This window comes from Pleurodeles waltl, chromosome 8, assembly GCF_031143425.1.
Source record: "Pleurodeles waltl isolate 20211129_DDA chromosome 8, aPleWal1.hap1.20221129, whole genome shotgun sequence".
In the NCBI taxonomy this organism is placed as follows: domain Eukaryota; kingdom Metazoa; phylum Chordata; class Amphibia; order Caudata; family Salamandridae; genus Pleurodeles; species Pleurodeles waltl.
The window spans coordinates 856,716,007-856,742,003 of NC_090447.1; the positions used below are offsets into that span (position 1 = coordinate 856,716,007).

A 25,997-nucleotide genomic window follows, 5' to 3' on the forward strand; every position below is an offset into this window, starting at 1 on the left:
CTACTGAATTGTTTGATTTGGCCTCCTGTGGTAAGGTGCTGTCACAGACATTCCACCATGCTATTTGGAATTTTGGTTGGTGTCTGTGTCCTGAGTAATGCAGTCTGCCAACCCCTGTCTTTGAGAAAGTCAACTAGGGGACTAAGGTTCTTATTACGAGTCTGGTGGTCCGAGGACCTCCAGACTCACGGTGGCAGTCGGACTGCAGCACTCTAGGTGGTCCGACCACCATATTATGAACCTGGCAGTTGGACCACCAGGGGACCACCGTCACTGCTGGGAACATGCTTCCTGCCAGGCTGATGGTAGTCGGACTCGTGGTCAGCCACGGCACGCCATGCTGATCACGTCTCCTGTTTCGGCCACCCTTTCCATGGTGTGGACCCCGCCATGGAATGGCTGGTGGAAACAGAGAGCTGGGGGGGCCACAATGCAGGCCCCCCCTGCCCAGCACCCTCAGAATGTGCATTGGCTGCTTTGCTGTCCACGGGTGCTGTAGTGATACGGTATTGGCCTCAGCTCCCTTTAGGGAGCAGAGACCAATGCCATAGCACTGTTCCTGCCAGGCTGACTGGCAGGAACATCGTACTATGATGTTCCCACCGGTCAGCCCAGTGGAACATCATAATATGGCAGGGGATGAAGCAGCCGGATTGATGACCGCCTCATCCCCGTGAGTTTGGTGGTCAGCTCGTCCGACCGTTGAACTTGTAGTGAGCCCCTAAATTTATTTTTGTATTTTTAGGTTGAAAGGGATTACCATTAGTAAATATGTAGTGTTTAGCTACCCCTGTGACAGGGACAAAGGCTAGAGCTATCATCCCTTTTTATTTCTAAAGCAAATTGGCTGTTTCTAGAATATTCTACACTTTTGTTTTAGCAATGTCTCCACATACTTTGCTTGGAATTATAACAACAGCCTTGTATGGTTGTTTGACAGTAGATTTTTTAGAGTGGTTTGAATCATGACCTACTCAGAAGTCAATGATTTTATTTTTTGGGGTAGTAAGTATTTGTTTTTTGTTTGATATGGTTTAGAGGTCACAGTAAGTGCTGCTTTATTTATTTGGTAGAAGAGCATATACAAAAGTGATACTTGTGTTTTAACATTCAATCAATCAATCAATCAATCAATCAATTCATATGTAGAGCAGGCACTGTCACTCCTGAGGGTCTCTGGGTACTTTGATGCCTTATCTCTGTTAAATAACCAGGTCTTGAGCTATTTTGGAACTTTGTTAGGGTTAGCGCTGTTCAAAGATGTAGTGGGAAGGAGTTCCAGGCCTTGGCGGTGGTGAAGGAGAATGATTGGCCTCCAGTGCAGCTTCGGCAGATGCGGGGTTGTGCAAGGGCCAGTGTGGCAGAGCGAAGGTGACTTTTGGGCTGGTGGAAGTTTATGCGGTGGTTGATAAAGTATGGTCCTTGTTCGAGCAGTGATTTGTAGGCATGTGTGAGGGTTTTGAGCAGACATCTCTTCTGGATTGGGAGCCAGTGGAGGTGTCTGAGGTGGGGGGTGATGTGGGTCCATTTTGGTAAGTCCGCGAGGGGGGTCATATAAATGTCAAACAGGGTGGAGCTGATCCCTGGGGTACGCCACAGGTGATGTCCTTGGGTAAGAAGGAGAAAGGCGGCAGTGGGATGCTCTGCATACATCCAAATGGCAAAAAGGTAATCCATTTGTAGGCGTTTCCCTGTATGCCGATGGAGTGGAGTCTGTCGAAAAGGATGTGGTGTGAGACAGTGTCTAATGGTGCTGAGAGGTCGAGGAGGATAAGGCCCATAGCTTTTCTGCAGTTGAGTAGAGCTCTTATGTCATCTGTGGCAGCCATAAGTGTGGCAGGGTCCCAGTGGTTTGTAGAGGAGGGTGTCTCTTAATGTAGTCTTGATGGAAGTATGTAGCTGGAAATTGAGGTGTTCCATGAGGGTTGTGGGGTCGTTGTTGGTGATGGTGCAACCGATGGTGCCCTTGAAGATAATTCCTCCACCGTGTATGTTTGCAAAGTCTTTGTGGAGCATCTTGTAATCGGTAGGGATGCAGTTGGGCTGAGCCAAGTTTCCATGGTGAAGGCTACGTCCGGGGTAAGGGAGGAGATGATGTCCCAGACCTCTATGGAGTGCCTGCAGAGGGAGCAGGCTCTGAGCAGGATACACTGGAGGGGAGCTGCTGCAAGCGTGGGTTTGCCCGTGTCTGGTCTTGTGTAGGCCGACCGTCTTGGATCGCAAGCGAAGCAGCAGAGGTTGCAGATGAAAGGTCCTTTGGTTGAGCATGGCAGTGAAGCAGTTGTTGTTCTGGCATCTGGTGTATAGGGCCAGGACGTCCTTGGTGGTGTAGTGGCAGATAGTGGGAGGACCAGGGATCCTTGCGCTGGGTGCAGTCCAAGTGTGGATATTCACCATATATGGTGTATATTTGAGTGGTTTGGGACACTTTTTGAAGGTCCCATCCATCATTCACATTTCACTTTTCTCACTCTTAGTAAGTTATCTGCTGTAGAGAACATTGGTATGCATTTTTCAGTACTTAGGTTGTCAAGTAAAAGGAAAGGTTCCTTATTATGCGTCATTATTACATTTTCAAGTATGTATATATCTTGGTATCTTCTAGGGGCAAGTGGTGTATCACCAGTGGTTTTTGTAGTTCATGCAATTAAAAGTTTTAAAGTTTAGATAGGTGGTAGTTGGCCTGTGATGTGTTCGGGAGCTTTAGGTAGTATATCTTCAAGGATTTTGCTTGTGGGTTCCTGAGGCTAGTTCTTGTCTCTCTTATATCCTGCAATATCTCACTTACTTTTGTTTCTGTGATGGTTTTGGGGGATGGTTATACTCTCTTACATGAATTACAACAAAATGTTTTGTATTTGCACTCCCATAACATGCATTATAATAATATTTAGTACATTTCCAGTGTATAGTTTCAGTTGATTTACTTTATTGGCTGTAAGTGCAGCCCATATGATTTAGTAACTTTTTTTTTCTGAGAAGTGATATACTTTGTACCTCCTGTCACTGTATCTGAAAGTAGTGTAATGGTATAAATATATAGAACATTTTAAAGTTTGTACATTTGCTAATTTACATATTGAAATATGTAACTCCTTCTATTTTTTATACTTATATGTATTTCTGTTTAGATGTTTCACAAGGTGTTGCAGCTTTTCCGTTGGGGTGTTCTAATGTACAGCAGGTGCTTTCTTTTCTATTGGATGAAAATAAATCACAAGTTTCTTTTTAAATGTTATTTGTTGGTAGTTTGTACAGGTTGAGGTCATTAGGTTTAATTTTGCTCTCTATTTGGGTGAGTTTATAGTTTTGTATCAATATATGTATACTTACGTTCTTATATTTTTCACTGGTTTGCGATAGTTGTTATTTTCTGGCAGTTTATCACTGTTTCGAGGCGTGGGTTATTCTGTTAGGAGGTTTATGTAAAGAGATAGAAGTTGGAGAGCATTTGAATAATTATTTGTTATTTAACATTTTTAAGTTTAATAAGAATTAAGCTTTAGTTTAAATATAAGTGTTACTTACTTGGTTAGGTAGTTGTTGAAATGTATATGTTTCTTCTGTAATGGTCTGGTGAGAAAATTCTTCAAAGTTTTCTGTCATTGCAGAGTTTGTTGTTTTTGAAGTCGTTCGTTCTTTAAATTAGTGTGCCTTTTATATTGTTGATTTAATCATTTGATTTTATTGGCTAAAGTTGTTTATAGTTTTGATTTATTGACTGGCATAGTTTTAGTTTGATTTTTCTTATTTAGGATTCAGGTATTATTTTTGATGTATGATATATCATTAGATACTTTTAAATATACATATGTATATATATATATATATATATATATATATATAAAATTGCTGTTATTTCAAGTAACTATAAATTCTCCCCAAAGGTAACTATACCTCGCACCTTAGCCATGCACTATAACTTGCAAGCTCACCATGCACAGTTTTCTCATCAATAATTTTACTGCAAATGTTACAGCGATATTATCAATGATGTAATAGAAGATGTCATGAGTGATGTAATATCTGGGGTAATTAGCAGTGCATGGCGAGGGTGTGAGTTATAGTTACCTTAGGGCACGAGTTATAGTTCCTTGAAAGAACTCTAACAGGTGAATTTCTATGTTTTTAAAAAAAAAATTCCTAACAAGTTCCTGTAACTTTTGTTTTTTCATTGAATTTCTATATTTTTTTAACGTAAAGTAATTTTAATTACTATACGTTAATCCAACCACTCCTGCTTCCAGGCCCCACGGGCAACCCCCTATAACCACCCAGCCCCATCTCACTCACGGAAGTGGGGTATTGGTCTCTGCAGCAGTTGACAAGAAAGAACCCACTTGTCACAGTCACTACATGAGATATTGCGCTCAGAAAAAGCAAGGTTGCAAACACCTCCATCAAGGTTTATGGATAACTTTTCAAGGTCGAAATACAGAAAAAAAACCTTGCTTTGTCTTCGCCATGTGCAAGAAATTTGGATAATTAGTACTTTACTGAAGTGAAGCTTCAACTTGAGCACCTGCTTTGTTTCTATCTGTGAGTGCTTTCCATTGAGGTTTAATTTCTGTGAAATGAGCATCATGCCAGAATGAATCCTGCCATATGTATTTGTCCAAGAAGAGCCACCATTCTGTGCAAAATGTCTACCCAACTGGAATACCTTCTACTGCCTAATTAGTAATTACTACCTCTTTGGGTAAATGTATAGTGCATCTCCTATACTACATCTTGATAAACTATTAAGTCAAGTATGCACAGGAGCTCATGCACAATTTGTCCGCCCTTTTCCTGGGATCAGAAGTGTCAATCACCAAGTGTGTACAGTGCTCAACGTGTTGAGATCTGATTCTTAAGGTAAGGGCTGCTCATTGCTCAGTGGGCATTGTTCTCAGGGTGCATTGATAACCTTGTTGTAGTAGGTGAAGTGTTTGAAATGCAGGACCTAGTATACAGGTGCAGAATGCCAGTTATCCGGTGCCAGAAGTTTAGGATTCTGGACACTGAACAGAGATTCTCAAGATGCCAAACATCATTTAATAATTGAACACAGTTTACAGGGTGTGGGAACACCAATTGCTCAGTCCGGACATTCACTATTGTGGCTTAATATGAATTTGGAAGACCCTCATGCAGTACCTATGTGCCTCTCTGCTTTTCTTTTTAATATTACCAAAAGCCTTGGCATGTTTTCCTGCTTGTGAGGTTAGTGTAAGGTGGTCCTCTAGAGGTGCTCTGGAGTACTTTAGTATGTGACTCCAACAGACAGCTCAACTCTGCAAGTTATACAGAACAACACTATGTGCACTCTTTTCAATAAGGATAACTACAATTTTTAGGGCCAGGCAATGGTGCACGTGCCATTTGGTTGCAGCTGATTAAATTAGAGTTATAGGGCTTTTTACTGCCCACTGTTTGTTCTTGGGAAAATCATACAGACTGCCATCACTGGTTCCCCTCACTGCCTGCCAGGGTGCCACATGGTGTGGGAGAGCATGCATTTAGGTCAAAGATTGTAAGTCTTCATTTGCCTCCTGACCTTGCATTGCTACAGCGCCATTTCTCTATCTGTCTCTCTCTAATGTCTTTCTTTCTGTCCATCTCTTCTCCCCATACTCCATGTATTTGGTTTTGCTTATGTTGTGCCTGATCTGAAAGCATAAACTTTCACTGGTTTGGTACGTTTTCTTTTGTACTCTGAGCTAAATTATTTCTGTGCAACGACATATGCCTTTTAAATGCTAAAACAAGCATGTGGTATTTCTGATAAAATTATAAAGTTTGATGTCAAAGTATTAGGCACAGATCCTGGTGAAAGGAAATCTCTCTCTAATGTCAAAATCTTGCAGTAATGATGAAGAAGGTAAAACTTGTGCAGTAATCTCGATACCAGACATTTTGGCCCCCATTATGAAAATGGCCATCAAAACCGCCTACTGCCATGGTGACAGCCGACAAACGACCGTCGCCGCAGCTACCATCTGTCCGCCATAATATGACCCCAGCCGTATTTTCACCACAAGAAGCGTGGAAATCCGGCTGTGGCCATACTGGCGGATGGTGGTGAGGTGGCGCTGCTACCACCAGCAGCGCCATGCCGGTAGACCGCCGCCAGCCATATTATGACAAATTAATCGACCTGGCGGTGTTCTGCTGGCAGGCGCTGCTGGCGGTAGCAGTGCCCCATCCCATCTCCTGCCAGAACACCCTCTAGATACAGGTAAGTTGGGTTTCCGACAGGGGAGGAGGGTGTTGTATGTGTGTGTGTGGGTGTGTGCATGTATGTGTGAGCGCGGGCGTGTGTTTAGTGTTGTTTGCGTGTGTGTATGAAGGTGTGTGGGTGCATTTATGAATGTGTGTGAGTGCATGTATGAATGGAAATGTGAATGCATGTCTGCGTATGCGGATGTGTGCGTGAATGAATGAATGAATGCATGCATGTATGTATGCGTGTATGTTTGTGTGCATGAGTATGTGTCTGCGTGTGTGTGTATTGGGGGTGGGGGGTGTCTGGGGAGTGATGAGGGCCTCCTGTCAGTGACAGAGAAGGAATTCCCTGTCACTGATAGGGCCTACCACCATGGTAGTTGTGGCGTTACAAATGCCACAAAACCATGGCAGTAGGCAGGGTCATGATACTGACGGCAGTACAATAGCGGCCGCCGGACTGGAGATTGTTATCTCCAGCCCGGCGGCTTCTACAGCCATGCCGGTCGGAGTGGAACATTGGTGGCTTGGCTTCAACAAAGTTTAAATCAAATTGCAGAAGCAGATGCAGATGTGAATCAGATAGCAACACAGTTTCCCCTAGGGGACCTGAGTGATGACGAATTTTTCTAAAATTCTTCTGGCAGATAGCTCCGATGATGAGGATTGTATGCTTGGTGCAACCTTAGAAGTAGATCAATGTGGTCCCTATGTAAATGCCAACGTTATGAGTCATGATGTGTCATTCCTGGTTGACACTGGAGGTACACGTTCTACTGTCAGAACAGCAGAAGTGCTAAATTTGCCCTTTTTAAGGAAAAGAATTGAGGTTGTGGGAGTCACACATAAGCAGTTGACCAACCCTACAACAGAATATGTCCCTGTAATAATAGGTTAATTGGAAGATGAGTCTGTGGTCTGCAATCTAAGTCCTGTAAGTTTACTTGGACGTGAACTACTGTGTAAGGTCAACTGTTCTATTAGCTGCACACCCCGAGGAATCGTAATACAAACAAATGAGGGAGATGTGCTCTATAAAATTGTGAAGCAGTATTCGAATGTCACAGTGTACCCAATCTGGACGGGCAATGATGTGCCCGAAGATTTAAATGACACAGAGACACCTGAGGTTTGGGATTTTTCAGGAAAGGAAATAGGACTCATTATAGGATTGAGTCTATCAGAACAGTGAAGCCAAATGCAGTGTGTCCAAAAACACCCCTTTATAACATGATACCCGAGACAATTGCAGGAATAACTCCTTTGATTAATAGTGTAATTGAACAAGGTATCCTAAAAGAGGTTATGTGAAGTCCATGTAAATCTCCCATTCTAGGATGTGAAAGCCCAATGGAAAGTACAGCATAGTCCAGGACCTGAGGAAGGTAGATGAGGTTGTTTTTCTGTGTTCTGCAGTGGTACCGAATCTTGTAGTGATTTAATTCCAAATTCCATGTGAAGTAGAATGGTTTAAGGTGACTAATTTGTAACAGCCATTTTTCTCCATACCATCACATGAGGAAAGTCTATTCCACTTTGCATTCAAATTTGGCAGTCATGTTTTGGCATTGTGCCAAAGTCCACAAGGATGTACAGAGTCACCATCCATTTTTAGCCAGATCTTGAAAATGAATCTTGAGTCCCTTAAAATGCCCTATCACTCAGGGACTCATTTTGAGTTTGGCGGGTGGCAGAGACCGCCCGCCAAACTGTTTCGGATGGAAAACCGCCACTCTGGTCTTCTGCCCGCTGGCCCTATTACGAGTTTCCTGCTGGGCCAGTGGCTCTGGCTCAGTAGGACAAAGGCCACAACACTGACGCCGGCTCGTAATCGATCCGGCGGTAATGTTGCAGTGTGTCGGGTGCGACAGCACCCATCACCCTTTTCACTGCCTGTAATTCAGGCAGTGAAAAGCATGAAGGGGCTGTCCATGGGTGCCCCTGCACTGCCCATGGCAAGTTCATGGCATTGTAGGGGGCCCCATGAGGCCCCTGGCACCCCGTCTCAGCCTGCCTTTGCATGGCAGTGGAACCACCATGCAATAGCTGATGGAGAAGGGACTCGTAATCCCTAAGGCATTGCTGCTTGCAGCACTGCCTTGGCAGATTAAGAGCACCAGCGGCAACCTGGTGGTGCCGCTGGTTAGACCGTGGTGACTCTGCCATGGTCGTAATATGGAGGCCGGACCGCTGCTTTGGCGGCGGTCCAAACGCCATCAGAAGTCTAGTACTACCCGGACCACCAGACTCATACTAAGGGCCTCAGTCCTAGTGCAGTACAAAGATGATTTACTTGTTACATCAAACACCTGAAAAGCATGCACAATAGCTCTCTTCAATCATTTAGGAGAAAATAGTCATAAGGTTTTCCCAGCAAAATTGCAGTATTTCAAGAAAGTAGTCCTATATTTAGGTCTCCAAAATTGAGAGAGGTGTGCAGAAAGTGTCATAAGAAAGAATTTCAGCAATCTTGAACATGAATCTCCCTGCCACAAAGAAATGTTTCTGTGAATGGTTGGCTATTGTCACCAGTGGATTCCAAACTTTTCCCTTTTGGCCAAGCCTTTCCAGAGGCTGACACACAAATTGGTACCATTGGATGACAACTGCATATGTGGTTTTACAGAGCTGAGAGAAAGCCTATGCTGAGCCCCAGCTCTTGAAATGCCTGATTACAACAAATGTTTCCTTTGTTTTGCTGTGAGAGGTATGGATGCGCTCTCTCAGTTTTGACACAGCTGCATGGAAACACGAACTAACCACTGGCATATTTTTCTTCCATACTTGATCCTGTGGCTTCAGCACTGTCTTGTTGTTTGAAGGAAGTCACCACCTTAAGCATTAGCATAGAACAGTGCAAAGGGATTGTTATAGGCCATCCCCTGAATCTTTTCCTTCCCAACTCAGTGGAATTTCTGTTCACCCGAACCAAGGCCCAGTATTTGACCAGTGCGCATTTGACCCACTATGAGCAAGTTATCCCTGCATCTCCCAATATGAATATCAAAAGGTATACTGTTTAGAATCCTGCTACATTATTTCCAAATCCTGTTGAAAATGTCAGTGACCATGAAAATGAGGTTGAGCATGACCGTCTTGATGTGATTGAATTGTGCATCAAACCAAGACCAGACATTCAGGAGATGCCCCCTTAAATGAAAATGACTATGTCATGTTTGTAGATGACTCCTGCTTAAGAGATAAAGATATTACCCTGAGAGCAGTTTGCAAAGTCTCAGGTGTGGTTGAAGCTTTTGGCTATAACAAGTCTTTCATGCCCACGTAGCCAAAGTAGTAGCTCTTGGTAGAGCATACTGTGGTTCTGGACAGCTAAAAATGACAATCTTCACTGATAGTGAGTATGGTTTTGGTGCTGTTCATGATTTCGGACAGTTGTGGTTCCAGAGGGGGTTCATGACCTCCTCTGGATTCCCTATCTAACACGGTGATAAGATTTACAGTTTGTTGAATGAAACAAATCTACTGATAATGTAACCTTAGGAAACAAATATGCAGATGAAGTGGCCAGGTGTTGTGTCCTCATTTGTACCTCCTTTAATAAAGAGTGGAATAATGAGACTAATGATGAGAGAAGTCTGCTGTTGATACGTGGGAGAGAGTTAAGAGATTCCAGGAAGAAATGACAGAAGAAGAGCAGCAAAGTTGGGTCACAGCAGTATGTGCAAAAAGATATAAGGGTGATGTGTAGGTTTCAAGTAATGGAAGAGCAGTATTGCCCAATAGTTTGTTATCACCTATGGCTAGATACTATCACAGACAGAAACATACAGGTAGGGATGCAATGATCAGAACACTTAGACAACAAGATTTAGCCTCAGATTCAGATTGATTGGAGAAACGTGTGCCACAGATGTCTCACATGCCAGTAGATGAATGTAGGAAAACTAACAGTTGTCACACTGAGTCATATAGGTAGATCAGGAGGTCTGATCAACAGGATGCAGCTGGATTTCATAGAGCTGACTGTGTGACATGGACTGAGATATGTCTTAGTCATTGTATGCATTTTTTCACACTGGATTGAAGCTTATCTGACGAGGAGAAATGATAGTCTCACAGTAGCAAAGCTGTTACTGAAGGAACTGGTTCCACAATTTGGATTTCTGACTTCTCTGGAGTCAGACCGAGGAACTCATTTCAGCAGTGAGGTCTTGAAAATTATTGCGTGCAGCATTACAAGTTTAGCAAAGATTGCACTGCAGTTACAGACCAGAGGTTTCTGGACTTGTAGAACAGATTAAAGACACCCTGAATCCAGTTTGGAGAAAGTATGCACATCCATGATTAGGAAGCATATAAGGAAAACATGCTTTGAACCACGTTGGAGAAGTCCTTATCAAGTGGTTTTGGTAATCACTACAGCTGTGAAGTGTGCTGGTCTCTCTAACTGGGTACCTGCGAGACATACTTGCAAAGTTTCAGGTCCCCTAGATGATACGGCACCTGTTCCAGAAGGGTCAGTGACAGTGAATGAGAGAGATCAGGTTAGCCAAGCTGTTGGGACTGGACAAGTAGCTGCTACAGCACAAGTGCAGTCTGAAAGGAGTCTGAGTGACTCAACAGCAGTGGATGATACAGAAGGGTTAAGACAGAATCAGTTGACTAATGTGAGCTTGGATGCTGATTAAGGACCAGTTGTTGTAGAGACAAGAGCTGTACAGGAGACAGTTGTACTAAGGAGCACTCAGTGTCAGCTGTATGAGTGCCTCCGACTATTGCTGAGGAGACTGAAGAGTCAAGTCAAAGTAACAATGATGCTGAGGGTTGAGTAAACAGAAGATCAAAGAGAAAGAGAGTACCAAGCCGAAGTTTCTCAGTACCAGCATGGACATATTTTGCTGTAAATGACTGGGAAAAGGAGTTTGCAACCTTTTGCTTCAACAATTAAAATCCAGTTTAATGTTTTTGAATTTGAAATTGCGGTGGAGCTGAACTTTGAAATCTCATTGCCGCTTGATGAACAAAGACAATAGATTTTGGAAGCGATTTTTAGTGATTATGAGCTGTGAATTTATTAGAGACATTTGAACTTTTGGTAGAAGATTTTTGAACATTTGCAAGTAGAGAAAACTCTTGATGAACTTTCTAGGTTGTCAAGGAACTTTTTGTGGATACTTTTTTGATTTTGAAGAGACTATTTTTGGTTCTTGCTTTGCTCACAAATAAAAAGGACTGTAAAGAGATACTAATACATCAAAGCCGCATTGCATTTTTAATTTTTGTTTTTTTTATTTTAAAATTCTAACTTTTGATCTGAAATTAGAGAACTCATGGAATTGAATCGAAATAGAAGTAGCAAAAGCAAATGTATAGGTTTAGTGGTAGTGACAATTACCATGATTATAATAATGTTCATTGGATTGAGTTTGCCCATAGCTAACGGTTCACTAGTGCCCTGAATTTATTGAATTCCATTGTAGATCAGAATACCCTTTACAATGATGAAACAATCTTTACACTCTGATGGTTCTAGAGGTGATTTGTCCACAAATATATATTATAAGTTGTAGATACCATGGAGGCTAGAGATTGTTTTGTGTGCACTCAGTGAGGTGAATAACATATCATAGTTTAACCTCCCCCTAAGGAATTTCCTGTAGTCTGTTATATTAACACTGTTGTAACAGCAGAAGTATAATCAATGCTGCTATTCAAATTATGACGTTGTGTTTCCGATTGTCCCTATAATGGATCATTTGAACAATGTTGCAAAGACAAAAGACATTGACACATTGGGAAGCTTCTTTGACCCTACATTGACAATTGGTACAGTTTATGCCTACAAGAACAGTTTGACCTGTAATCTTACTCCAGAGAAGGAATTCATTGGAAAAATTGAGGGGAGGAGAAGAGCTATGAAGGCTAAAATAGAAAAGGAAACAGTTTTACAAAATTGGGAGAAAGATTACAAACGTTCAGTAGCTGGAAACCAAGGATTCCTGGTCTTAGATTTGCAAAATGTAGGGAAATTATGTGTATATAGACCTCAAACAAATATTGATACACAGTTTGTAAAAAAATAGCGAATATAGACATGTATTTTTGTTTAAGAGTGTTGGACATTTATGTTCAATGGACAAGATCCCGTCATACCAGGTGTTTATTTCATGTGTGGAAAGAATGCCTATTACAACTTGCCAAAAGACCGGCATGGTACATTTTACCTGGGAGTAGTTTTTCTTTATCATGTGGACCATTTTAATGATCCAGTCTGGAATGAAAAATCAAATTCCAAATTTAAGAGAGGAGCTAGTGCTTCAGAGATTGTATGGGATTTTTGGTGATATAATTCCATCAGTAGGTTTGAACTTGAATGATCTCAATATTAGGAAGTTCTCAACAATAGTAGATAAACTATCTACAGACACTGCAGGTACTATATTATTAATGGACACAGAAATGGTTGCTGTAAGATCAATGGTACTGCAAAATTGCCTTGCGTTAGATATTCTTCTTGCAAAGGGTGGAGGAGTTTGTTAGATGTTACTTGCCCAACAATATTGCACTGACGTACCTGAAAATAGTAAGAAGATAGGAAAACTCATTGCAAACATGACAAACTTAAAACAGAACCTGAAAGAGTTAACAGCAACAGATGCATGAGAAGCAACAGGTAGTATTTTTTCAGCTATTATAATAGTTTTGAAAGTCTAGGGAGAAGACTTAAAGGAACCATTTTGAGACTGCTATTGATTACGGCTTTGTACGCCCTAATTGCAGTTGGTCTTTATATATTAGTCAAGAAGCTGAAGGAGAAGAGAATAAAGAATAGATAGAGAAAAGAGAAGATTGAAATGGAGACTAGGAGGAATATATACTATAGTAACATCTATATCCTGTAGTAACATCTAGCAGTTAGAGGACTTCAGAAGACTGTCCCTCAATAAGCCACTGAAATTTTGAGCTGTTTCATTGATTGTGAGAGTTATAGTATTTTGTGATTACTTGATTCGCAAAGGGAGGACTGATGCAGCAGAACCTTTAGTGCTGTCCCTCATGTTACAGAGGAGTAATTTTTAATGTGAGTTTAGACTTATGTTAGATACCCTGGTGGTACCGAAGTTTAATTTAATGTTTGAAGGACTTAACTGATATTATTGTATAATTGAGACTATAAACTAATAGTCTGTATTGAAATTATATTGATTTTTAAATGATTACTAGAGATCCATGTTATACGTACTGATATGTACTAACGTTAAAAGTTAATGTAACAACTGTTGGTGAAGAATTATTAATGATGAATTCATAGATTTCATATTAAAATGTGTTTATTAGAATTTATTAATGAACATGTTGTTTTAATTCACTTGCCTTAGACTGCTAGGCCCTGCATTTCGTGACTGTGCAGAAAATGTTGTCATTCTGTTAACGTGAACTGTCTTTCAGACTTCGTTTCCATTAGAATACTAATATGGTAATAGGCGTCTACTGTTTTACACATAGAGCATTGTAACATCCTGGACTGTGGACTAGCAATTTAAAAATTTGTTTCACTCTCATGTGGAGCTACATGGACGGGTGCCGTCCTCGTGACAGACCTGGGCAAAGATGAAGTTGTTGCAATTAGGAGTCGTCTGAACGATTTTTATTGAATGGTGCCCCTTCAACGTCAAATGAACTGTTGTGCTGAGTGAATTAGATTGTCGTATGAACTAAAAATATTGATGACCAGTTGGACGTTGGTCAGATATTCCCATTAGAATCCAGACAGATGCCTTGCAGATGAAGAACTCAGCATGATGAGCCCATTTAAGCAGTATCTTCCTCTGTGCTTTGCCTCTTTTAGATGCCTTGCTGAGACTTAGAGTTTTTTCTTCTTAACCCTTGCAGAACACTCTTGACCAAGTTTCTCACATGCTGACACTTTATCTTTTTACCTAACCTTTGTCCACCTTAGTTAGTAACCTGTTGTCCGAGATTACTCTGTCTTGTGAATCGTCTACGTGCCTTTGAGCCTAAGTTTGTAATAAATCCCTTAACTTTATTCCTGACTGGAGATTTCCTTGTATGGCCAGGTTAGTCATACTGCGGAAGACATTTGGGGGCATATTTAAGAGCCCTTAGCGCCACCTTAGTTCTGCCATAGTATCATTTTTGTGACTCTAAGGCAGCACTAAAGTGGCATTTTTCCCATGCCATATTTACAAAGTGGTGCAGTGCATATTTTGCGAAACTTTGTAAACCCTTGATCCACATTACACCATCCACATTATGCCTGTGCCAGGCATAATGTATGCCGGGGGGCTTGCCCCTTTTAGGGAGGCTGAAAAAATAGTGCAAAGAAATATAAGAGATTTCTTTACGCTGTTTTTTTCAGCACTTTCAGCGCCTGGTCAGAGCAGGTGTTAAGCAGGGGGTATACCAATATCTATATTGGGCCCCTATGTACTCTGCAGGGGTAGTGCCAAAATGTTGGCACTACTCCTGCAGAGTACATCAATAGCGTAATAAAAAATGACCCTATTGCCCCCTACCCTGTGCCATGGTGCACCGTATTTTAAGTATGGCGCACATATGGTGGCTGTAAGGGGCGCTAATGGGTGCAAGGAAAGTGGCCCTGCACTGTAGTGGTCCAGAAACTCTTGGTTCCATAGTCACCTGCCACCACCTCTGGTGTAGGTGGCATCCTAGAGCTGTGTATGTAAGAAACTGTCCCAGCAGTACGCCATATCTTTTACGTAGATCAGGAAACATGAAGAGTACTACCCTGTATAAATGCCCCATCAGCTATATCCCCGTCTCGATCCACACCTATACATTATGTCCCTGTGCCAGACCTTTCAACTCAGCCAGTAACATAAGGGTAGGTGTAGGGCATATGATCCATGTGCATTTAAATATTTCTTCCAGCATTTTATCATTACTTTTGCAAGTCTCTTATGGGCAGCTTCACTCACACCCTGGCCCAGCAGACAAACAAAAATGGAATCCCCTTCAAGGTCTCTTGTCAAATCTGAACTCTCGGGATTGGGTACAGATACCGGACGGCACATTGGCCATTGTAATTGTGCAGCGGCGTACTACAACTCATAGTACGGTGCCCCAAGAGCACCTCCCACTCACTGGCTGATGTGTTTTACCATCGCCACCCTCCTCCTGTGAGATCCCTAGATTAGTTCAGTTAAAATTCAGTGTATGTTCCTGAAAAAACCTGATTAGGAATTCCCAGTAAGACTGCCAAGAACTACAGGAGTTGTGGCAGCAATAGCATTTTAGATATCGCTACTCTGCCTGTGGATGAAAACTGGATGCCTCCCTGGAACCATCAATAAGGTTGCTCTCCTTATGGTATAAATTCACCACCAAAAACTTAAACATATAAGGCCTTCAACTTAGCCAGGCAGTATGATGGTAAAACTTGACCATTTTCGCTTTAAGGTGCAGGGGAAGAATACATTACTTTCAGTCCAGTCATTTTCCCAAAACTCTCCAGTGATGCCAACAGCTGGGAAAGGAGCTCCTAGTGTCCCGAAGGTAGATAAGGGCATCACCTGCAGCATATAGATCAGTTTATACAATATTAGAAATGGCGGGCACCAACGAAATTTCCAACAAATGTGAGAACATCCAAGTGTGTTGCTTCAATATTGCTTTTATTAGCTTCAATATGTCAAATGGAAACTAGCCAAAGCGTTTCGTTCACTATCCGTGAACTTCATCAGGGCTGTAAAATAGACATATAAAGAATGTACAAAAATACTTACATACAATGCAAACATATCACCATATTCAAATTTAAGTTAAAAAGACACACCCACATTGAACATCCCCATATTATCACAACAACAAACATAAAAAGGTACCTATAAACCACATCATAGTATGAAATCCATCCAGTACGTAAATACCTGAAAGGTATAGACTATGGGTTCCCTTTGCGTCACTTATTCAGTATATAAGTTACATTTAAATTCTAGGTGCAAATTAACGACTATGCTAATAGAATAGTGAGAACAATTGCCTAATGCCATGACCAAAATGTATATTGTCCACTGGAAAACTCTCAAAAACATTATAATGTATTCCATATCCAGCATGTAAGAGAAAAAAAAGCGATATAATAGAGAAAAATAATAAGATTCCTTAAGGAGTTACGCAATAAGGTCACAGGGCTCAAGTCATTAAATTGAATGACCACCACCATTTAAAATGACAAATGAGCATGAAATAGCAAGGAAGATTTGAAAGGTGTTTGAACTCGTCTCATCAGACACTACCGCATGTGAATCTTTCATAAAATTCTAAGTACTAATTATAAGCGTAAAAAATTCAAAAAAACATTATTATGCATTCATTAAACCACTACTGCAATCACACCCGTGATTCGCGTAGTCTGCCTTTTTAGATACAAGGCACTAAAGTCACATGGCTACAACCATTCAGAGTAACCTCAATCCTGTTACATTTTGGAAACTTTTTTTCACTTTGCCGTAATTCTAAATAGTGCACACGAAGTGGTGCATACGTAGGCCCCCACTTCAAATAAACCCGTAATTCAGGTAGTCTGCCTGTTTTACCTGCAGGGCGCTCCAATTGCATGGCTGCAGCCAACTAAAGTAACAACAATGGTGATACATTGTTGCACACTATTCATAACCTCACCCGGCCGTGATTGTAAACAGTTATAATTATCACAACCATAAAGTATCTTTTTACCAGTTCACCAAAAGCTCACTTAAAAATATCATGGAGGATTAGCCTTATCGCTAATGCGTACATCCTCCAACTGCTTCCAAACATAGAGCACTCAGGCCATTATTCTAAGCAACAAAACAACTGGGGAGTTCTCCGTACTGCTCAGGCTTGTTAAATTAAACATTACCATTCATAAACATTCGAAACGTCTAAAATCCCATCTCAGTAATAGCAACATACGAGTCAATGTTGTATATCTCGACTCACCATTGGAATACGATTGTAAATCACACAGCCATGATAAGCCGTTGTTAAAACCAAACACTCACTATGACGCAATAGTGAAATTACCCTTCCTGCCACTTTTTCTCCCTTTTAACTTCGAGTTACTCAGGTCAAGTGTCAATGACCATTTATAGTGACACACTGCTCTAATATGAAAGCCTTTAGGGGACCTGACACTGCTGTGTTTGAATAAAAACAGAGCCAAAGGTATTAGTGAGAGGGTGATGAAGTATTAACACCTGTAACCGGGCGATCACTGCCACGGTTAAGAGCCACACCCCTCAGCCGGAAGAACAGTGCCCTGGGGTCACCCTCTGGGGAACCACACACCAGGAAGTGCTATCCCAGATATCCGGGTCAAAGACGCGGAGAGAAGAGAAGAGGGGAAGCCGGAGAGGAAATGCTCTCTCGACCCGGAGAACGAAACGAAGACGGACCCGGAGGACGAAAGGAGGACAGACCCAGAGGACGAACGGAGGACGGAGCCAGAGGAAAGAAAAGGAAGAGAGCCGGAGGAGAAAGGCTGCGAGGAATCGGAAGAAAGGAGAGGGAATCCAGCCACACCAGGAAGTCTCAAAGGAGATCCAGAGACACCCACGGAGACCGACGGGAGACATGACCAGCGCCGCCACGTACCTGGAGGGGCGTGGCTAGTACAGGTACAATCGTGCCTCCGGGTAAACTTCTTACCCAAGTGGATTCGGGGCGGGAGCGAGAGGGGAACGCAGGGGAGGGATCGGGAGGAAGGGAATGGGGAAAGGAATGTTTGACCGAGTGCATACGTAACTTTAATTTCACGAGGAGGGAGCGGTGAAAATAACCACCCGCCAACAAAAGAAAGAGAGTTGCCCTGTATTGGAGACTAAGCTCACTGGGGAGATTGCATTACACCAAAAGCCTGACCCTCTCACACCCCTGCACCACCCCTACCCTTGCACACCCGCCTACTAACCCTCATGTAATAAGTAGTCCCCAAAGACCCACACTCACCTGTTCTTTTCGTTTTCTTTGGGGACCAGCCACCAATATCCTGGGGCGGAGAGGTCCAGTGTCACCCTGAAGGCCACCCTATCTTGTCCACGACTGCCGTCGAGGAAGCCCTGAAAGAAGAAGAATATATATATTATTCCCTGTGGCAAGGATCAAGGAAAAAAACAGGACATTACCTAAGGAGACAAACAGTACCTAAAAAGTTATCGATACGTTAACCCTTATCACGAAGTAAATAAAGAACACGTACGAACAACACCTGGTGTATTAGGAGTCATTTATAACCATAGCCCAAGTCGTAACGGGAACCCATTACAGTGGTGTCAGAAGTGGGATTTGAACCCACGCCTCCATGGGAGACTTCAACCTCAACGCACTGGGACACCCTTTTGTTCTGTATACCAACACCCCTCGGTCCCACTCAATTAAGTCATGTCAAATGATTATACTATTTCATCAGAACATACAACTTCATCAGGTCATCATCGTAAAGATTAGAGATGTCAAGCCCATTCATAATGGGCAAAGAGAACCTGAACATTCCAAAGAATTCCTATGAAGGTTTTTCTGTTGTCTACTGCCAAAAGGGAAGAAAACAACATATACAGAAAAGACTAAATAATTACGGAAAAAATAGTATAAGATAATGAATAGTATCAAACTCTTTGGCAGCCCAGAAAAGTACCACATCCTCAAAGTCAGTCATCCATAATGCTCCAAGTTCCCTTGTTCATTTCACCTTTGGACTGAGCGACTGACCAGATAAGTAATAATCAATCACTCCTTATTTGTACCTCTGGTGTCACAAACATGAATAACAAGCCATGCGTCTTAATTCTCATGTATGTGAAGATGGTCATAGTCCTTATAAATATGGGAGTTCCCTCAACTAGTCATAAAATGTTTTTGGACTCATTATAGCATAGTTTTCCCCTGTACACTTTTACAATTATAGTAAATAATGGAATTAATTTTCAGTGTTGTGTCCCATCTCAATGCAATGGACAAGGCTAATCCAACCTACTTCCTTTTGTCTCAGTAACAGCTCTCTTTTGCCTCCCTTCACGTTCAGGGAGACATGATCAATCCCATGGAACCAAACATCAGTCATGCCCGCATGTATTTCAAACATATGAGCAGTCAAGGGATATCCATCATCCCTGTTACATATAGAACATATGTGTTCTTGTATACGTGTCTTGAGAGGTCTGACACCAACATATATTAGGCCACATCTGCAACCAATTATAAAGATCAAAAATTTTTTTTTGCAATTAATACAATGTTGAATATTATACTTCTGCTCCGTATTGTAACAAAATTGTTTGATTCTATTCCTTCCAAACCCGAACATGTTACAGTCACCACCTCTGTAGAACCCCTTGCTGGATTTGCATAGCCATGTATTAGTAGTTGCCACATCAGTTACATATCTAGGGCATAGTAGGTTCCTTATTTTCTTGCCTCTGGGATATGTCACCTTAGGTTTATGAGCAATATAACCCTTAATTCCTGGAATATCAGTAATAAATGATATCCAGTAATAGATGGCAGTGTTTCCAAAGAATTTTATATATATCGTTACTCATCCTGGTACACTGCGTAATGAATACTGAGTCACGATTTATATTCCTTGTTTATTTCTGGCTCCTATCCAATGTGTTCACCCTGGGCAGCCGAAATATTATATCCTCTGCTCTTTGTAAAACCTTTTGCTCGTAGCCCTGGCTAAAGATCGCTGTTTAGTCATATGTATGTGCTCTATGCATTTCTCCTCCTCACTACAATTGCGGAGAACATGCACCATTTCACCATAAGGAATGTTGTTTATCGTTGATCTAGGATGTGTTCTGGTAGCATGTAGAACACTGTTACAAGCAGTGGATTTTCTGAACAAGGTGCTCTGGATCTTGCCTTGTTTTTTATAAAACTGAAGATCCAAAAAAGCTATATGTTCCCTGCTGTGTGCTATGGTCAATCTAACGTTATATGGATTGGTGTTAAGGTACTCCAAATAACCAATCATTTGATCTGTGGTCCCTTTCCACAGTACAATAATATCGTTGATGTATCGACCCGAAAACACAATGTAATCCATCCACCCGATGCACCTGTGCCCCAGGCATGCTCCTTCTCCCCCAGCCCATGAACAGGCCGGCGTACGAAGGAGCAAATCTCAAACCCATCACAGTCCCTTGCTTCTGATGACACCAACATCCATTATATAGGAAATAATTTTTCGTTAAAATTATATCAATAATTTCCAGAATCATTTTGTTATATTCTGAAAAATCTGCTGTCTTGGTGTGCAGGAAGGATTCAACCGCACGAGTACCATATTCCTTTTTTACACAGGTAATAGAGACTTACTACATAGAATGTTACAAACATAAGGTCCTCCAACCACTCCACATCATCAAATTTATTCAAAATGGGGACGCGCTGGTGAAAAAATCCTTTGGGGGCCCTGAACTTCGACCTGGGGTGGGACTATGTCCCCCAGGTACCCGTGCAACTAAATCTGCACTTATAAGCGCCCTTTCACTCCTGCAGCTTGGGTTGCACTGGCAAAAACATCCTTTGGGGGCCCTGAACTTCACCTGGAGTGGGACTACGTCCCCCAGGTACCCTTGCAACTAAATCTGCGCTTACAAGCACCCTTTCACTCCCGCAGTGCGGGACAAGCTGGTGAAAACATCCTTTGGAGGCCCTGAACTTCAACCTGGGGTGGGACTACGTCCCCCAGGTACCCTTGCAACTAACTCTGCACTTAAAAGCGCCCTTTTACTCCTGCAGCGTGGGACGTGCCCGGGCATGCGCCCGGGTGAAGACCGGGCCAAGACGGACCCGTCTTCGCCCATCATTGCCTGATAGAGGCTGGGCTGGGCGTTATTATCTTCTAAGAAGTCAGTTTTAAACTTATTACCTTTAATTTTGATTTAATTTGGTTACACACTCTTGCTGTTTATTATCGTGCCATTTCGAGATGGGAAATGAAAGGCTGTAGATACTCTCATACATGCCAGTGTCCCAAAAAAATCTAGGAAATGGCTCAAAAACAAAACAAGTCTTATACCCAACCAAGGAAGTAATTCCTTAGAAGATATAGATATTTTAATAGAAGAAGTGAAGGCTATTCTAAGAACAATTCAAACTCCCTGCCTTTACAACAGGGTCTCCCCATTACAAAAATACCAGACATATTTAAAACAACGGCAGTCCAATTTATCAAAGGGGACAGAATTAAAAAGGACTACTGAAACACCTGGGTTGGAACTATCCCGAATACCCTGTAGTGGGATGGACATAGCATCAAGTATTACAGGCAGCCCTCCCATAGGGGATGAGGCTCCCTGTCTTGCCCGGAGCCCTCAGGTTTTGGTAATACCTATGATCTCTTGTTCAAATCAGTATGGGCCTTTGGGAAATGAAGAAGGACCTTGCAATGCTACTACACGCGAACGTATTGGGGCATGTATGGATGGTGGTGTTGACATCAATTCACCCTCGGGTCGTATAGACCACCGAGACTGCACGACAACCTTGATTTGGCCTCTGTCCATCGTAAATCAGATGAAGTGAAGAATTTGGTGCTGTCACTGATTAATCAATTGACGAGGGATTCTGGGTTGCTATGTGGTTGTAGCTGCTCTCGACCAAGATTGGTCGTGCCCTACTCTGTTCTGAGGGGCACATCCACTATTGCAGCTGTATCTGATCCTAGGTTTGAAGTAGATAATCAATACCTACAACCTGGTCCTATCTCCGCCTCCACTCCACCTGCTTTACATACTAAAGATCGGAAGGCCTCTCCTGAGGTTATTCAGCATAAGCGCGTGACCAACATTAAAGATCAGAGTTTTACCAGGTCTGATTGATCCGGTAAAATTATATCTGCTGATTATAACAAGGATCCCAGGCGGAGGCTGGTTCTCAGGTTTTGAGTGGAGCAGCCACCTGACCAACTCATTATTCTGAGTCACCTGATGATGCTTTACATCCGGTTGGAATGAGATGGCGTGCACTTAAGAAGCAGACTCAAGCCCCTGGGAACCAAGGAGGTACATTGTTCATGGTTGAAGTACCCAAATTGTCTCTACGGGTCGTGGAAACCCGAGATTCCTTGTTAAAAAATGTTATATATTGGTTGAGAGTCCAGCAGAAATTCCTTTCTGTTATCCTTGCAGATATTGTGGAGGTGGATCAACATTGTCAGCCCGGATCCAAATTTGACTTTATTTCTATTCGCTTTGTGGACAGGTTGTTAATGAATAATCTTTTGACTTTGAACTGCGTACTTGCTATCTCAGAGTGTCTAGTGGAGTTGGTATGAGACTCAAATCTTCTCCACCCTCCGCTAGTTAACCTACAAATTATGAAGATGCAAATGGCAGGAAGGCTGATAATAGTTGTGTGACTTGACCTCGACAGGAAATAATTTGCACCTATCACAAGGTATTGATTGACTACCCACTGATCCCAATTTAATAACTTCCACCTGGGGTCTGGTGGGTAGGTCAGGGGTGCTTAATAATTCTGCTGGTCATTGGGAAGCCCAGTGTCTCGACTCCAATTTGGCAGTTTCCATCTGGGGTTCAGCAGGTAGGCCTGGGGTGTCTATTGAGTCTGATGATTATGGGGAAGACCAACGTTGAGCCCAGAGATTTGGGAACTAGAGCCGAACTTTCTATTATGTCTTGGAATCTGGCTTGGCTGGGTAGGAAATTGTTGGATCCTATTATAGGATTGGGCCAATTATATAAACAAGCAGGATATATGCTTATTCCAGGAAACTTGGGCTATGGACCGTGTTTCCTTGGATGGGTTTCTATCTTACCAAGTGATGGCCCTACCTGCGGATGGAAATATTGGTCATGCCAAGGGAGGTTTATTGATATTGCTTAATAAGAGGTTACAGTGCAGTTACTCAATATTAAAAATCGATTCCCCGGATTTACTATGTGTACAGCTTGTATTTAATAGAGGCTTTAAGATTGTTATAATCAATACTTACGTAAGGTCAGTGTCGCGAGGACAGGAGTCTCAGACCATAATTCAGCTATCTGAATACTTAGATACCCTGCCCCCCCCCCAACAACAAGGTACTAGTTGCAGGGGACATGAACTGTACATGTGAAGCCCCCTATTTAAGCAGTGATTTAGTAGCTGAAGAGGATGAGCAGTGGGGTATCCCTTGTTGGGTTAATGAGCAACGCTGTAGTCATTCTTGTGTGGCCTTACAGTTGATATCATTGTGTATTAAGTATGGTCTAAGGGCCTGTAATGGCCGAACGCTTTCTGATCCAAATATTACCTCCACCTTTAAACGAGGTAAATCGCTCAGTGTTATTGATTACTTTTTATTGGATGTCAGGTTATGGCCAACGCTGGATGATATGAAGGTGGAATTCTGTCATGATAGCGATCATAACCCCTTGCTTCTCACTCTACATAGCATTGAATTTAGGAGGTTCTTGAATATTCACCATACCCTTGTCCCTGAACCACAGCTGAATAATAGTCTTACCCGTGCCAGTTGGCCAAAAGTTCTGTCTAACCCATTTACGATCAGGGAGATCTATAAATTGTTTACTGGTGTTATGGTGGATTATGAGGGACTGAGGTTGCCAATATTCCAATCCTTACCATCCATGAGATAGTGATACATAAGCTGCAAAACTTTTTTTTATAAAGAACTCCTATCAAGCCACTTGACCACTTACCAAAAAACAGAGAATGGGTTAATAAGGATTGTTCAAAGGCCAAACATTTATTGAAACTAGCCATTGTGTCCCGCTCTTAGGGGGCGATTAGAACAGCTAGACTAGCCTATTTTAAAGTTATAGTACAGGCAAAGAAAATTCAAGATGATTTAACTTGGCAGAATTTGTTAAATGCTGCCAGATTTAATAATTACGTGTCTTTTTGGGAAGTATTATTTGACAGACAGAGAGAGGGCAAGAATATAACTTGTAATCATATTCAAACCCGAGAGTTGGGTTGATAATTTTTCTAATCTTTATGCTATGCCACGTAATTCTTCCTCTTGTAACCTTTACTTCCAACAGTTAGCTGCAGTGAGTTCAATGCTTGGTGACCTGGGAATGGATGTGTGCAAACAGGATGATTATATTGTTTTCACTTAGGAGGAAATACTGGCCGCAATTAATTCCCTGAAACCCTCCAAAGCCCCAGGCCCAGACAAGATACAAGGGGACCTTAATAAGTCTGAGCCAGTTATTTGGTCTATTTGTATAAATATGATCTGTAATGCAATAGCAGTGGGAGGTTCAATACCCAGTACGTGAAAAGGGGCTGAAATAGTTCCTATTTATAAAAAGGGAGTGGTGAGTTTTCTTGGCAATTATAGACCTATTAGCCTTATTGATAATCTTAAAAAAAAATTTGGCCAAACAACGTTTGGGAAGGCTTTTAGACTGGGTTGATACCCATTATGAGATGTCTCCACTTCAGGCAGGCTTTCACCCCCAAATTAGCAGAGTGGATCAGGTTTTTAGGTTAGCACTTTTTCATTGGAAATATGTAACGCTTGCTAAACAAAAATTGTATGTTGCCTTCGTGGACCTTTGGTCCCTAGAGGGAAATTATGGGATGTTCTATATAAAATAGGTACCCCAACGAATATAATTTACCTCCTACAATGGTTACATGAGGGCACATACGCTCAGGTAAGATGGGATAATCAGGGCGAATTGACAGATCATATTGCTATTCAACGAGGGGTTCATCAAGGTTGTGTTTTAGCACCATCCTTATTTACCTTATATATAAATGAGGTAGTACAAGCTGGGTCTCTTTGCCAAAATGATACCCCTTCTTTGAATGAGCAAAAGATCCCTATACTGCTTTTTGCAGATGATTATTTTCTTATTTCCAAGACCCCAATGGGTCTCCAGATCCCTGTGGATAAGTTCACAACCTTCTGTACTGACCACGGGTTGGAACTAAATGCTAGTAAAACCAAATTAATGGTACTTAGCCCTTGATCAGTCAAGACATGTACTATTACTTTAGCTGGGGCTCCTCTGGGGGAAGTAAGCTCAATAGATAACTTGGGTGTGAAGATCACTAATAAACTGCTCTGGAAAGAACAGATTAACAAGAGTGTGTCCCTTCTTCTACATAGATCCAGGGCTATTCTGCACTTTTATAAGAGCATAACTATAAAAGCTGTTTCCCCGGCTATAAAGATTTATTTAGCTAAAGCGCAGAATGCCGCTATTTATGGCGCTGAAGTGTGGGACTATTGTAAGACTTTTAAATTAGCGGTGGGTGAGAATAATTTTGCCAGAGCATTACTTGCGTGCCCAGATAGCACCCCCCTGATCCCTACTTTTTTAGATCTTGATTTTAATCATATCTCTGATATGATAGCCCTAAAAACATTACTCTTCTGGGTAAGAATTTGGACGACCCCCAGCTTGTTGTTTACAGGGATTCTCTTCTTGGCCTTTTAAAAAGATCCAATGTAATATCAATTCCATGATTCAGGCATGTTTTTAAGTGGATTCGTATCTTGGGGCTCAGGAATTATTGGGAGAACCCACAGGATTTAGAGAAGGCCCATAAATTGTCTTTGAAAAAAGTATGTTGGTCCTATGTTAGGAACAATTACCTCCTTGGTTCATCACATGGACAATTGACCAATGCTTTTTTTGGTTTTAAATGGTATCCTGAGTTTGAGCCTTTTTTACATCTCATCCCTAATATTTTGGGGAAAAGTTTGTATGTTCGCTTTCGTTATGGGTGTTTACCGCTACTGCCTTTTGTTAACAGTCGGAGTCCATTGCCGATATTTAGATTATGTCCATGCTGTAATTCTGCTTTGGAAACAG

The 25,997-nt window shown here is 41.9% G+C and overlaps 1 long non-coding RNA gene across 1 annotated transcript; it reads left to right on the forward strand.

Annotated features, from left to right (window-relative positions):
• The first annotated feature begins 17,374 nt into the window (after nucleotides 1-17,374).
• Nucleotides 17,375-18,399, forward strand: LOC138250353 (uncharacterized). Its single transcript, XR_011194939.1, has 2 exons — nucleotides 17,375-17,810; nucleotides 18,171-18,399. It is a non-coding gene; the product is annotated as an uncharacterized lncRNA (long non-coding RNA).
• The last annotated feature ends 7,598 nt before the right edge of the window (nucleotides 18,400-25,997 follow it).